The sequence below is a fragment of the Crotalus tigris genome, unplaced genomic scaffold (assembly GCF_016545835.1).
Source record: "Crotalus tigris isolate CLP2741 ecotype Arizona unplaced genomic scaffold, ASM1654583v1 scf7180000018491.14276545383:2951260, whole genome shotgun sequence".
Lineage (NCBI taxonomy): Eukaryota > Metazoa > Chordata > Lepidosauria > Squamata > Viperidae > Crotalus > Crotalus tigris.
The window spans coordinates 2,010,962-2,025,539 of NW_024097037.1; the positions used below are offsets into that span (position 1 = coordinate 2,010,962).

The 14,578-nt window shown below is 49.3% G+C and overlaps 1 protein-coding gene across 11 annotated transcripts in view; it reads right to left on the reverse strand.

Annotated features, from left to right (window-relative positions):
- The window catches only part of RBFOX2 (RNA binding fox-1 homolog 2), a 266,284-nt gene that overhangs the window by 224,085 nt on the left and 27,621 nt on the right, over positions 1–14,578 (reverse strand). The window lies entirely within an intron of this gene.

Genomic DNA, 14,578 nt, shown 5'->3' on the forward strand with positions numbered 1-14,578 from the left:
GAGGCTCAAAGGGTGCTGATGTCAAGGCTAGAAGGACTTTAGGCAAGTTCCAAGACGGGTACCTGTGTATGACTGGAGGCTTTGTGTTGGTCGCCCCTTTTAAAAAGGCGCTAATCGCTGGATGTTGCGCTAGGGATGTTAAGTTGTCGCAGGAGAGTACAGTTGAGAGAGCCGATATCTGTCTGCGAATAGTGTTGACTGATAGGCCCTTATTAAGACCCTCCAGGAGGTAATCTAGAATGTTGGGGATAGATGCTGCAGCTGGATCTAGGTGCAGAGAAACGCACCACCTACAAAAGCCTTTCCATGTAGCATCGTAAATCCTGTTCGTGGACGCTCGTCGTGAAGCTTGTATGATCGATATCACCCCTGCCGAGTAAGATTGCTTGGCTAAACTTTGCCGCTCAAATGCCAGGCGGCTAGTTGTAGCCACTGGGGGTCTGGGTGTACGAACTTGCCCTGGCTGAGTGTTACTCTGTCCGGGGGAATCCTCCACGGGGGTGATATCGAAAGGTCCACGAGGTCGGCAAACCACGGGCACCGTGGCCAATGCGGGGCAACGCAGACTATCTCTGCGCTTTCTAGGATCAGCTTGCGTATGGTCGCCGGTATCAAGGGCAACGGTGGAAAGGCGTACAGGAGATGCGCCGGACACCGACACCTGAGGGCATCCGTTCCCTCCGACCCCGGAGACGGGAATCTGGAGAAGAACCTGGGAAGTTGAGTGTTCTTGTGATTGGCAAATAGGTCCAGATGCGGTTGTCCGAATCTCCGGGAGATCTCCTCGAACAGAGCCGGATCCAGGCGCCATTCCGACTGATCCACCTTGGCTCTGCTCAGGGAGTCTGCCTGGGTGTTTGCCTCCCCCGATATGTGTTCTGCTCTGATAGAGCTCACATTGGTTTCTGCCCATCGAGCCAGAGCTAATGCCTCCTTCATTAGTTCCACTGATCGCGTTCCCCCTTCCTTGTTTACATGGGCCTTTGCTGCTACATTGTCTGTTAACACGAGGACGTGCCTCCTTGTTACTAGGTATGAGAAATGACGTAGAGCCAGGTGGATGGCCCGGAGCTCTAGCCAATTGATGCTGTGTGAAAGGTCCTTCTGGTCCCACTGGCCCTGTGCTATCTGGGTTCCCAAGTGGGCTCCCCATCCGAACAGGCTCACGTCTGTCGTGAGCGTGACCCTGTCCGGCTCTTTGAATACGCTCCCCTTGAGTATCTTGGGAGATATCCACCATTTTAGTGATCTCATCACCTGTACTGGTACCAAGACCTTCCTGTTGGAGGTGCTGAGATTCCTCCTCTGGTAGGGTAGGAGGAACCACTGCAACTCCCTCGAGTGGAGCCTTGCCCATGGTATAATGCCCATGCAAGATATCATCTTTCCCAGGAGTTTCGAGAGCTGTATCAAGGGCACTCTCCTGATTCTCTGAGTTTGGTGAATTAGCTTGGATATGCTGATTCGTCGTTCCTGGGAAAGGTATACCCTGCACTGTGACGAGTCTATTACTGCGCCTAGGTGTTGCAGTCTCCTTGAGGGAGTGAGATGACTCTTGGCCAGATTGACCGAGAATCCATGCCCCTGTAGGGTTCGGATTGTGGTCTTGAGATCTGCCTTTGCTTGTTCCTGAGATCTGGACTGGATCAAGATGTCGTCCAGATAAAACTGTACGCGAACCGGCATCATCCTGAGATGGGCCGCTATTACAGCTAGGATCTTGGTAAATACCCTTGGCGCTGAGGATAGCCCGAAGGGTAGGGCCCTGTATTGGTAATGTCGGCCCGCGTAGGTAAATCTGAGGAATTTCCGGTAACTGGGATGAATGGGAATGTGTAGGTACGCCTCTGTCAGGTCTATTGAGGATAGTAGATCGTCTTCCCTGACGCTGGCTAGGATGGATTTCAAGGAGTGCATCTTGAACCTCCTGTATTTTATGTAATAATTCAGGCCCTTCAGGTCCAATATTGCTCTCCATCCTCCTGATGACTTCGGGATAACGAAGAGGATGGAATAAAATCCTCTTCCTTCCTCTCCCTTTGGTACCCTCTCTATGGCTTGAATTGACAGGAGGTGAGCTATGGCCAAAGTTAACAACCTTGCCTTGTGTACCTTTCTGGAGATGGGACATCTGATGAACCGGTTTGGTGGGGGAGAACAAAAGTCTAAGGTCAGACCATGTCTGATCCTCTCCAAGACCCAGGCGTCGGTAGTGGTCTGCTCCCAGACCTCGATGAAATTTCCTAACCGACCCCCGATGGGAGTGTCCCGTTTGGCGTCACTTGGTGCGCTTAAAGGATCTGCCTCCCAATCCCCTATATGGACGTCTGGACTGGAACTGGCCTCTGGCTCCTGTGCTTTGGCGATCCTGGGGTCGATCCTGTCTCGGGTAGAAGGATCGCGAGCCTCTGGGCCAGTCCCAGGATTGCCCTGACCGAAAGGGCTGCCTCCATTCCCAGGGGCTCCCTGGACGGGATCCCTGTCTCCGGAAGTCTTGGCTGCTTCTCCTATCAAACTTCTTTGATGGGTGCACTAAGATCTTCCTCTTGTCTCTGCCTTCACTGACATGCGGGTCCAGAATGGACCCAAATAGGGATGCCCCGCTGTATTTGGACGTCGAGAGACGCCACTTGGACCTCAGGTCTGTCTTCCAATTTTTGAGCCACAGTAGTCTACGTGAGGCCACTGTGGCCGCAATGGATCTTGCCGCGTACTTTGTTGCGTACAGCGAAGCGTCAGCCATGAACTGAGAGGCCGCGAGGAGCTTGGCCAATGTCTGGTGTACTCTGACCTGATCTCGAGGCACCGTGCTTTGCAGTTCCCTCAACCACATGATGCAGGCCCTCGCGAAGAATGATGATGAAGTGGCTGCTTTGGCCGTCCAGGCTGCAGCCATGTGGGAACGATGGAGGGAGTGTTCAAATTTCTTTTCTTCAGGTTTCAAGGCCTCCGCCATGTCCCCTGGAATTGCGGAGGTAGAAAATAATGAGATCAAGGGGTTATCTACCGTGGGGACCTCTAACATGTTCGAGAAGGAGGGAGAGAGGTTGAAAAGCTTTCTTTCCACGCTATTGGGTACCGGTGGGCTTGCAAGTGAGGACCATTGTTCCTCTACCGTGGTCATGAAGACCTCCGGACATGGAATGTACTTATCCTGTGGAACCTTTTTGGCAAATAGAGGATTGGCCTCCTTGCTTGTAGAGGGCTTCTCTTCCTGTACTGATGTGAGGCTGACCATGGAGACTGCCTTTATCAGGAGTGATTTTAGGAGTGCTGGGTTAAAGAGGCCACAGCTTGCCGCCTGCTCAGGTGCGGTCTCCTCATCCTCCGAAAGGGGCATGTCTGACATATCGAGGTCTAATGAGTCACCCTCTCCTATTTGAGAGGAAGTCTCAGAAATGTTGGTAGGGGGCGGCCTAGTTCGTCCCTTATGGGGTGTATGAAAAGCCACTTGCCCCTTAGAAGCCATGAACTGGGAAAAGGCATCCTGCATGAATGCCTGAAATTGTGCCGACCATATGTTCTCCTGTGCTTTGTCGCTGGAGTGGCGCACTGGAGTGTGGTTGGGTGAAGAAGCTGGTGAGGAGGGATTGGAGGAATCTAACTGTTCAGTTTCCCCAGGAGGAGACCAAGTTTTGAGAACCTCCTGGGCAGTAGGTTCCGAGCTGGGCGCCACCACTGGGACAGGGGAAACCACGCTTGTCCCATTGGAATTGGTTCTCTGCGCCCTGTTAATTTGTCGTTCTAAAGCCAAATGTCTCCTCAACGCCTCTCGCTCAGCCGTTTTAGATTGTCCCTTCTGAGTAAGGTGCTTTGTTTTAGCCTTCTTCTTCCCCCCCATCTCTGGTTCAGAAGATCTGCGTTTTTGTTGCTGCTGTGGGGGGGACAATTGAGGGACCTCAGTGACTGAATACGAGACATTGTCTGCCATTGCGCCAGGCACCCCGAGTAGGCAATGCCTGGAGTGGGGGAATAAGATACGCAGATCAGATGCAAATGCTTGGGGCTGTTGCCCTCTTCTGCCTATACAAACAATGGCCGGACAGACAGGATTCTTTGGACAGGAGATCCTGCAAGGCAGTGACTAAAGGTCACTATAGGAACAGTTAGAGAAATTATTCCTCCTCACCTCCTCACCTAGTCCAAGGACAGTGTCCAGACCTGATATAAACGCGATGTAACTGGTGATTTTATCTCCCCCAATCTGTGGCTGTGAAAACAGACCACGCTCAATTGATGGCAGCTTGTCTATTTTCCCCCTCTTCCCTCTTTGTATGTGATCTCCGTCAATTGCTACGATTTTTTCTCTTCGTAATCAAGGGAAAAACAACTCCGGACGTTAAGCCCACCCACAAGGGAACGGCGGGTTGAATCCGCTCATTTAAAATGGCGAATTAGCGGAAGCCACGCCCCCCAACCGTAGCCGAAGGGAGCCACGAGGTTCAAAATGGCGTATCTTAACTGCCGGCTCTGTGGTCTTTCCTATCCTCCCTGGAGCGCCGGTAGGAGGGAGGGAAAACGACGCCGGTTAACGGCCCTTTCGGGCTTTAAAAGGGCAGACCCTCTCCGCTGAATCGGCTAACGGCGCCACGGCTCTGGCCGATCCGGCCGCCAATTTCTCGCGCCGATCAGCTGCTGTAAGATTTTCGCGCCGATCAGCTGTTTGGCGCCGAGCGGCGCCGCGGCTCTATGGCCGATTGGGTATTTCTTTGATTTTATCTCTCCTGCGATCCCCGCGCCACTCAGCTGATCAGCGTGCTTGATATCGCAAGCGATCCGGTGAGTAATCCGAACCCCTTGGCTAGCCGCCCTAGCCCCTGGGGATACGCTCACCGCTCCGACGATCCTCCGGTGGATGGAGATTCGGCAATGGCTCGGAGCCATTTAGTGGAGCCTAGGAAGAGGGAGAATTTGTCTTTTCTGGATGGAATTTTTCAGGAGCTGATTCTCGCAATGCTATCGGGCTTGAGACTGAGTCAAAACTGGGGTCACGCCCAAAGGAAGGGGTGTGGCCAAAGTTTTTACCCAGTCTGCCGGGCAGGAAGGCTGTCATAGAACCCATCCATTGGACTCTACAGCCATCCTGCTGGAGAACAAAGGGTGACTATAACTGGAATTGTCTGTAACTTACCTATCCTATCTTCCAGAGTCCAGAACAGTGGTGATGTCACTGGAAAAGGTAAGATCTATTTCTGCAGTGGGATTTTCTTGTTTTTTTACTCTTAAAAACCCCAAACTCCCCTTCTACTCACCAATGACCCAAAGGCATGCAACTGATATTTAGTAAGAAAATGGTTAATTTCTGTGGTGCAACTCCAAAGAACTGGGGGAGGGATGTTAACAATGGAAATATGAGCCAACTGGGTGAGGAAGCAGCCAAAAAAGCCAATGCATTCCTAGGTTGCATTAATAGAGGGATAGAATCAAGATCAGATGAAGTGTTAGCATTGCTTTATACAGTAGATCTTGGTAAGAAATACTTGGAATATTGCATCCAGTTTTGGTCACCACAATATAAAAAAGATGTTGAGACTCTGGAAAGAGCAAAAAAGATGATTAGGAGGCTGGAAACTAAAACATACGAAGAACAGTTGCAGCACTAGTGCCCATGCACATGAACAAACGGGGCCACTAGAGACTGCACGGCAGTGTTAGCGCAAGTGGAAGAGTGTGCTAGCCAGCCATTCCCGCGGCCCAAAAGGCCATAGCCTGTTATAGGGCTGTGGCCCACAGGTTGGGGACCTCTGGTGTAGGGTCTCCTGCTTGACCAGGGAGTTGGACTAGAAGTCTTCCAAGATCCCTTCCAACTCTATTATTCTGTTAAATTGTGGTTTCCTATTCCAACTGACAAGCTTATTATGGGGAAAACTGAAAACTAATCCTTTGCTCTTGAAGGTTGATAGTGTATTCTTGTGGCAATATGTGTGTGTGTGTCATGAACTACAAACTGATGCAACCTAATTATTCCATCAGGCATGATTCTTTAAAATACTGACCTTGGATTATGAATCTTTTGAGACAGGATATCAAGTCCATCTAGGCCACTTCAAGTGAGCAAGTCAAAGATATAATGAAAACCTGACCTAAAATTAATAGCAAGTATCTTGAAAGAGAGGAATCTTCTAATTTGGATTTATCCAAGAATCTGAACATACAGTATTATGAACCAAAACCTATTAGCAGATGGCATATTCAACTTCCTGCACACACATTTTCTGAGGCAGTATGTCAGTCATACACTAATCACCACAGGATACTCCATCTCTCCATTTTCAGAAAGCTTTTTGGATGTGTGGCAGTAATTGCCTTTTCCCATTAGTACACTGTGAAAACAGCTGCCATAGCAACTAGCAATGGTTTTAATAAATCCAGTCTGCTTTTTCAAGGACAGCACATGGATGCTAACAGTGACAATATTCTACATAGCGTGAGGGGGAAGGGAAACTATGATCAACTTGTAAGGTCAGAGGCTTATTATTCAAAGGCCAACAAGATGAGCATGAAAAGAACAAACATTTTCTATCCTGGAGGGAGAAAGCTCAAATCAGAAAGATTTAGTTTCCAGTAATCCAATTTTATAACTTTTTTAAAATAAAAGTATATGAGGCTGAAAGTTCATTCTCTGAGCTTGTAGGTTGGTTTGAACGTTTTGTCACCAGGCCAGATAACATATTCAGCAGAGTTTAGGGGATGTCAGTGTTCTTCCCCTAAACTCTGCTGAAGATGTTACTTAGCTTGGAATGAAACATTCAGAAACCAACCCACAAGTTCAGAGAATGAACCCTCACCCGAAGGAGAAATTGAGTGCTATGTGGCCAATATTATGGCCATAAATAGCACTTCATAAAGTTTCTTCCTATCTGGAGGTTTAAGATGCAGGATCAGAAGCAGGGAGACACAATTTCTAATCCTTCCTTAGGCACAGAAGCAGTTGAATAACTTTAGGTCAATCACAAATTCTCAGCTCAAACTGAAAAGGTAGGTCTGAAAATGTTTCCACAAGGAGTGAAAAATGATATGAAAGACAACAGAGCAACAAACATTCTATTCTATCAAGTCACAGTAAATCAACACAAGAAAAAAAATAACTGCTATTCAAAATTTAGAAATTAAAGTTTTATGCACTCTTAATTAAAGTTACATGCAAACAATCTTCTACATTAATGCAGAAAGAAATTCTACACTGATGTGGAGAGATATTGGAAAGTTACTTCAATTAGTTACTTTACAAATAAGCACAAAGCTATCTGGCCATTCAAAATGGGAAGGGGCGTTGACTTACCTGAACGCCTTTTCTCAGCACGGAGATGGATAATCCACGCAGTGGGTTGAGACTGTATTCCTGGCCAATCAGATCAGTCAGCCAAAGTTGCCACGCCCGTCCTGGACCATGATTCTCCAGTCTTGACACGAGCGCAGCCATTGACTGACAGTAAGACGTTTTGGCTCCACTAAATATACCCTATTATCCTAGTCTATAAGGGTGGGTGTGGATTATCCATCTCCGTGCTGAGAAAAGGCGTTCAGGTAAGTCAACGCCCCTTCTCCAGCACTGGAGATGGATAATCCACGCAGTGGGACATACCAAAGCCTATTGTCCCTTGGGTTGGGGAATAGACTGGTCCCGTGTGTAACTTTGGTCTAGAACCTGCTGGAGAACCCTCCTACTGAAGGAGGCCTCTGCAGAGGAGTACTTGTCGATTTTGTAATGGCGAATGAATGGAGAGGGCGAGGCCCAAGTGGCTGCCCTGCATACCTCTTCAATAGAAGCCTGCATGGCCCATGCTGCTGAGGTGGCAGCACTCCTTGTGGAGTGGGCCGTGATATGCTTGGGGACTTGCAAGGACTCCGTCTGGTATGCCCCAGTGATGCATGCCCTAATCCATCTACCGTTGGTAGAGGACGAGACCTTCCGGCCCCTAGTAGCGGGGTGGAAGGATATGAAAAGCGCTTCCGAGCGTCGGAATTCCGCTGTGCACGAAATGTAATGTCTTAGTGCCCTTCGTACGTCCAAGGTGTGCCATTGTTGCTCCAGGGGATGAGCTGGGTTTGGACAGAAGTCTGGTAGGACTATTACCTGTGATCTGTGAAAAAAGGAGTTGACCTTTGGAATGAATGGTCTATTCTTAGGACTACCTTGTCCCTGTGAAAATGACACAGGTCCTTCCTCGTTGAGAGAGAAGCTAACTCGGATATCCGTCGAGCTGACGTGACAGCTACTAAGAATGCTACCTTATGGGTCAGGTAGCGAATGTCACATGTTTTGAGTGGTTCGAAGGGCGCTCTGGTAAGAGCTTGTAGTACTCGTGGTAGTTCCCACGATGGATACCTGTGCACGGTTGGCGGTCTGATGTTCGCAGCCCCCTTGAGGAAGGATCGTATTAAGGGATGCTTGCCCAAGGATTCACCGGGGCTGGCAGAAAGTATAGTTGAGAGGGCGGCGATTTGCCTGCGCAGTGTGTTTGGCGAGAGGTCCCTCTCTAGGCCATCTAGTAAAAATTCTAGGATCTTGGGAACTGTGATCCCTTCGAGTAACAATTCCTGTTTAGAGCACCATGATTGGAAGCTTCTCCACGTGGCCTCGTAGATACGGTTCGTGGAGGGGCGCCTTGATGCCTGTATGACCCTAATTACACCCTGTGAGCAAGCCCCCTTGGCTAAAATTGACCGTTCAAGAGCCAGACGGCTAGTTGTAGCCATTGTGGCTCTGGGTGGGAGATCTCCCCCTGCTTGAGGGAGATCCTCTCCGGAGGAATCCGCCATGGATTCGTGCAGGAGAGACTCCTCAAGTCTGCGAACCAAGGTCTCCTTGGCCAATAAGGGGCCACAAGGATTACCTCGGCCCTTTCCCGCAGAATCTTGCGTACTACCGCCGGAAGGAGAGGTAAGGGTGGAAACGCGTACAGGAGTCCCCTTGGCCATGGGCTCCGTAACGCGTCCGTCTGCTCTGCTCCCCTGGATGGGAATCGGGAGAAGAAGCGAGTTAGGTGGGCATTGGAAGGAGAGGCAAAAAGGTCCACCTGGGGAAGCCCGAAGCGGTGACAGATCTCCCTGAAGATCCTCGGGTGTAGTTGCCACTCCGAGTGATCTATTGTTGATCTGCTCAACAGATCTGCTTGGATGTTTGCCTCCCCCGATATGTGGTCGGCCTTTATGGAGGCCAGATTTTGTTCCGCCCAGGCCCCCAGTAGGAGGGCCTCGGCCGAGAGCGAGTGTGAGTGTGTGCCCCCCTGACGGTTTATGTGGGCCTTGGCTGTCACGTTGTCTGTCAGGACCAGTACGTGCCTGCCTTTTATGCTGCTGTGAAAATGCCTTAATGCTAGGTGAATAGCCCGCAGCTCGAGCCAGTTTATGTTGTGTCGGAGATCCACCGCTGACCAGCGGCCCTGTGTCCACTTGGTCCCCAAGTGGCCTCCCCAGCCGAATAAGCTCGCATCTGTTGTGACTACTACTCTGTCTGGTTCCCTGAAGGGGGACCCCCTGAGGAGAGCTGGAGATAGCCACCACCTGAGGGAGTGTCGTACTCTCAGAGGTATGCCTACCCTCTTCCGGGATGCACTGATTTGCTGTCTCTGAAATGGGAGCATGAACCACTGCAGTTCTCTTGAGTGCAGCCTTGCCCAAGGAACTATTGCTATGGTCGATATCATCTTCCCTAGCAGCTGGGAGAGGCAGACCAGCGTCACTGATTGACCGCGGCTTTCCTGTTTTACGGCTTTCTTTATGCTGCTGAGGCGTTCCTGTGATAGGTACGCCTTGCACTCCTTTGTGTCTATGACCGCTCCCAGATGGAGTATTCTCGTAGTTGGGGTTAGTTGGCTCTTTGGAAAGTTCACCGAGAAGCCGTGGTCCTGCAGCAGTTTTATCACTAACTTTAGGTCCGCCTGAGACTGCTGGGCGGACGATGACTGGATTAGAATATCGTCCAGGTAGCACTGGACTCTGACTGGTACGTTTCTTAGGTGTGCTGCCAGAACCGCCAGAATCTTGGTGAACACCCTGGGCGCTGATGACAGGCCGAATGGAAGTGCCCTGTATTGAAAATGGTGCCCCCTGTAGGCAAACCGTAGAAAGCGGCGGTGAGCCAGAGAGATAGGGATGTGCAAGTATGCCTCCGTGAGGTCGATCGATGCCAGAAAATCCCCTTTCCTTACGCTTCCAAGGATGGAGCGTAGTGTCTGCATTTTGAATTTGCGGTATTTTATGTAGAAATTTAGCCTTTTTAAATCCAGAACGGCTCTCCAAACCCCCGAGGGTTTTGGGACCACGAAGAGGATAGAATAAAACCCCTGGTCTCTCTGGTTCATAGGCACCGGCTCTACGGCCCGTATGTTTAGAAGGTGCTGAACGGCCTCGTTCATGAGCCTTCTCTTTGTTGGGTTTGTGGGACAGGGGCACGGGCGGAAGCGGTTCGGGGGCTTTGAGAGAAATTCTAGAGATAGACCATGACGTATGGTGTTCCTGACCCATACGTCCGTGGTGGTCTCTTCCCACTGGGGAGCAAACCCTGCTAGTCTGCCCCCTATGGGAAGGTCTGGGTGGGAGTCATCTGGTACGGCGGAAGGGGCGGTTGTTCCCCCGAAAGGGCCGTCTTCCCTGCGTTTGCCTATGTCTTGTGTTCTGTCTGTCCCCCTGTCTTTCCCTATCCTGTCTAGCTTGGAAGGGTTGGGAATTTTGAAAGTAGTTGACCCTGGCTTCCGTACGAAAGGATTGTTTCCTTCCCCAGGAGCCGGGTCTCTTGTCCTGCCTTTTAAGCATGTGTTTAAGGACCTTGCGCTTGTCCTTGTTCTCTGTCAGGTATGGCGTTAGTGCCTCACCAAACAGCTTTGCCCCTTGGTACGGAGCCGAAGCCAATTTCCACTTGGATTTGGTATCCGCCTGCCAGTTCTTTAGCCAGAGGATGCGCCTGCTCATGTTGTTTGCCGCCATTGCCTTGGCTGAAAACCTGGTCGCTAAAAGTGTCACGTCCGACGCATATTCCGTGGCCGCTACCATTTTGCTGAGTTCCTGGTGAGTGCATATATCCTCCATAGGAACCCGGCCCTGTAACTCACGGAGCCAACAAAGTGTGGCTCTGGTGAAAAAGGACGCAGAGGTAGTCGCCCTGGTAGCCCAAGCTATTGCCTGGTGCGTTCTCCTGTAGTTGGACTCACTCTTTCGGTCCTCGGCTTTAAGAGCCTCAGCAAAATCTCCTGATATGGCCGTGTCCGATATCAGGGGACCTATGGGTTCGTCCACCACCGGCACCTCCAATGTTCCCTCTAGCTCCCTTGCTACGTTAAATAGCTTCCTCTCCGCATTGCTAGGAAGCGGTAGGGAGGTTGGCGCTGCCCACTGTTTCCTTATTGTGTTTAGGAACATGGTCGGGCATGGTATGCGGTGTTGAGTGGTTACCTTTTCGGCGAACGTCGGCTCAGCCTCCGTGTCAACTGTGACAGGCTCCGCTGGTGTCCCATGCCCCAGATGGGCTGTGGCCTCAGCCTTGCGCAGAATGGTAACAAAAAGAGAAGGGTTAAACAGGCCGCTGAAGGACGGCCCTTGAGGTGAGGTGTCCTCCTCTTCCTCAGACATTTGAATCCCTTGTGACGTACCTGGCTGGTCCAGGTAAGCTTCCTCGGAGACCGACGAGTCTGAGAAGGAGGAGAGGTCCTGATGGTCCTCCGTTTCCTCCCGATGCCTCGTTCTAAGTCCTAGAGGCTTGGCTTTGAAAGTTTGAGCCCTGGCCTCAAATGCACGGTCCACTGCCTGTGCTATTAGGGTAGCAAGCAGATCCCCCGTCAATGCAGGAGGAGTAACCATTGCCTGCGACCCTGCAGGTCCTGTGGTTAGCATGGTCCTCGGGGTTTCCTGTAACCTCCGTGGGGAGGGGGATCGGGAGAGCGATGAGAATTCGCCTATCCCACCCTCTGTTTGGGACTGTGATGAGTTCCCTAATGACCAAATGGCCCGTGGGGATGAAGGGAGACCCAGCGGTAGATCAGGACCTATTCCCCCATTCTGCCTATTTTCAATTCTGGCCCTTTTCTGGGCTCTGTCGAACTCTTTTTCTAGGGCTTGGTGTCTTCTGATTGCCTGCTTGTCAGCCTTCTTTGATGACTTCCTTGCAGCCTTTCTAGGGGCTGCAGAGGATTCTGAATCCTCTGAAGCGGGTGCTCCAGAAGATGAAGGCAGGGCTCCACTGGAGGGAATGATTGCTTTCTCCATTCTCCACTAACGCCGGGCCGCGATAGGGGAGACCCAGGTAGCAGGAGAGCTCCAACTTTGAGTAAGGACAGGCGCACTACTGGGGGCGTCTGGAACTCAGGAGCAGACTCTGCAAAATTGTCAGGGTTAGTCACTGTGCACGGATAAGAACAGGCACGCTAATGGGAATGCCTGGAACCCGGCTTGACTATGGTGGGTAAGGACAGGCACGCGACTGGGGATGCCTGGAACCCACCACTAAATCCAGAAGCGTACGGGCCACTAATGGGGGACCCGAAGTCCGGAAGGAGCCAAAGGCAACTAAACACAGTTAATTATTAAAGATTCTTATTTACTTTAGATTGAAGACACCAAGTCCTGGAACCAGCAGCTATGTGTCTGATTTCAATGTCTCTGACTGAATAATAGATGCTTTAGTACCCTAGTACTGCTTGCCTATTAATTCACTCCAGCGGCTGAACCTAGACTTCTCAGGGAGCCTTAGATCCCCTGTTTGGACAAAAATATGGCCGCCGCTGCCAGGAGACTACTGCGCATGTGTTAAAAGGAGCAGGAGATTATTGCGCCTGTGCTAAAAAGGCTGCCTATGCCACGTGCGGTTGTAACAAAGAGCCGCGCGTGCTCCCAGCTGTGCAGACAATGGCGCCTCGTTTAAAAATCCTGAGCAGCCTGGTGAGTGAAAGAGACTGCTCCTTCGCACGCCAGCTGTTTCCCTTAATCAAACTCCCTCCCAGCATGCGTCCCCTTTGTCCTCCGCTCCCCTCGCTAATTGCTTACCTTTCTGTCTTTCTTTCTTTCTTTTTAACGCGAGGGGTTGCACGAGCCTCCCCGTTTGTTTAAGACGGCTACCGGCTGCTCCGGCTGTGGGAAGGTGGTTGGGGTTTGGGTTAGGGAGGGGAGTTAGGGATTTCCTCCTTTTAAGTGAGGGTGGTTTCCCCTGTAGGGAATCTGACTTCCTGAGTCTTACAATTTAGCCAGGAAATTTTTGAGTAATCAATTAAATTGAATTAAATTATCTCTAATTAACTTTTAAACTAAGCAATTTCAGCTACTAGAAGAAAATCCCCCCAATGGAAAGGAACTATACCTGCCCAGGAGCCAAAGTTGTACGTCTTTCTGTGTGGCCAGATCAGTCAAGACTGGGGAATCATGGTCCAGGACGGGCGTGGCAACTTTGGCTGACTGATCTGATTGGCCAGGAATACAGTCTCAACCCACTGCATGGATTATTCATCTCCAGTGCTGGAGAACAGAATATTTTTTAACCTAAGAAGCAGTCACAAAGAACGTGGGAATCTTTATTTTCTTTTAAAGGTTCTCATCTTCTTTTTCAGTTCCCTACATTGCATAGTACATTCCTAAAACCTTCAAGACAGACATCTGAGTTGAAGGATGGTCAGCTTCTGGCTGACTTCCATATACATACATAAGTACATATATGGAGAGGCAGGGAGGGAAGAACCGAGTTCCTGTACTACCTCAAAATTTATTGGAATGAATTGGGGGTTTTTCTCCCCAAAGAAATACGTTAAAGATCACACCTAAATCCAAGATTGGATCTTTCCTATAATCTCCAGATTGCAACTTTAAAAACATAATGGATTCTTATTAACTGAATACTAAGCACTCAAGAGTATTGTAAAGTTGGATTTTTTACTATTTATAAAATAAACATTATTTTTTATTTATAAAATAAATAAATAAACATTAAATAGCAAAAAGACAATTTGGAACAGAAAGAAATTTGCAGAGCAATTAATTTTAGAAACAAGTGGTAAATTCTAATGGTGTCACATAACAACATGCCCAGAATATATTTAAAAGGTCATCTTGACAAGAATCTTCAAGTTTTAACCCTATCTGCCTAACTAAATTGGCAGCACTTGGCATGTAGAGTGCATATTTTATTGGACATGAGACATTTGCCAGAAGAGTAAGATATTAAGTGATCTTTATTTCATTGAAAACATCTGGAGTCAGACTTCTACTTTTATACTCCATGAAGTAATCCTAAACCCTAATATTTCCAAGAGAAGAACCTTCTCAATCCTGCCCTTTGGAACATCTTGCCACCCCCCCCCCCCAGGTTGGCTCTATTGTTTGCTATGGGGATTTTTAAATTTTACTTTTTTAAAAATAAATTCTTTATCTAGCTTCTTTGTTGGTTTCCAATTAATAGCAGTCAACATGAACTTATATACTATGAATTTTTGTTCCTCTGAGGAGCAAATCAAGACAGCATGAAGTTCATTCTATGTTTTCGTTTTTGTAGCTGGAATACTCAAAAGGTTTTGTTCTGAAGTGTTCCAGGCTTTATTTCTTCGAATACAATCTACACAGTTTAACAGAACATTTCAAATGGGTTTATATTGTC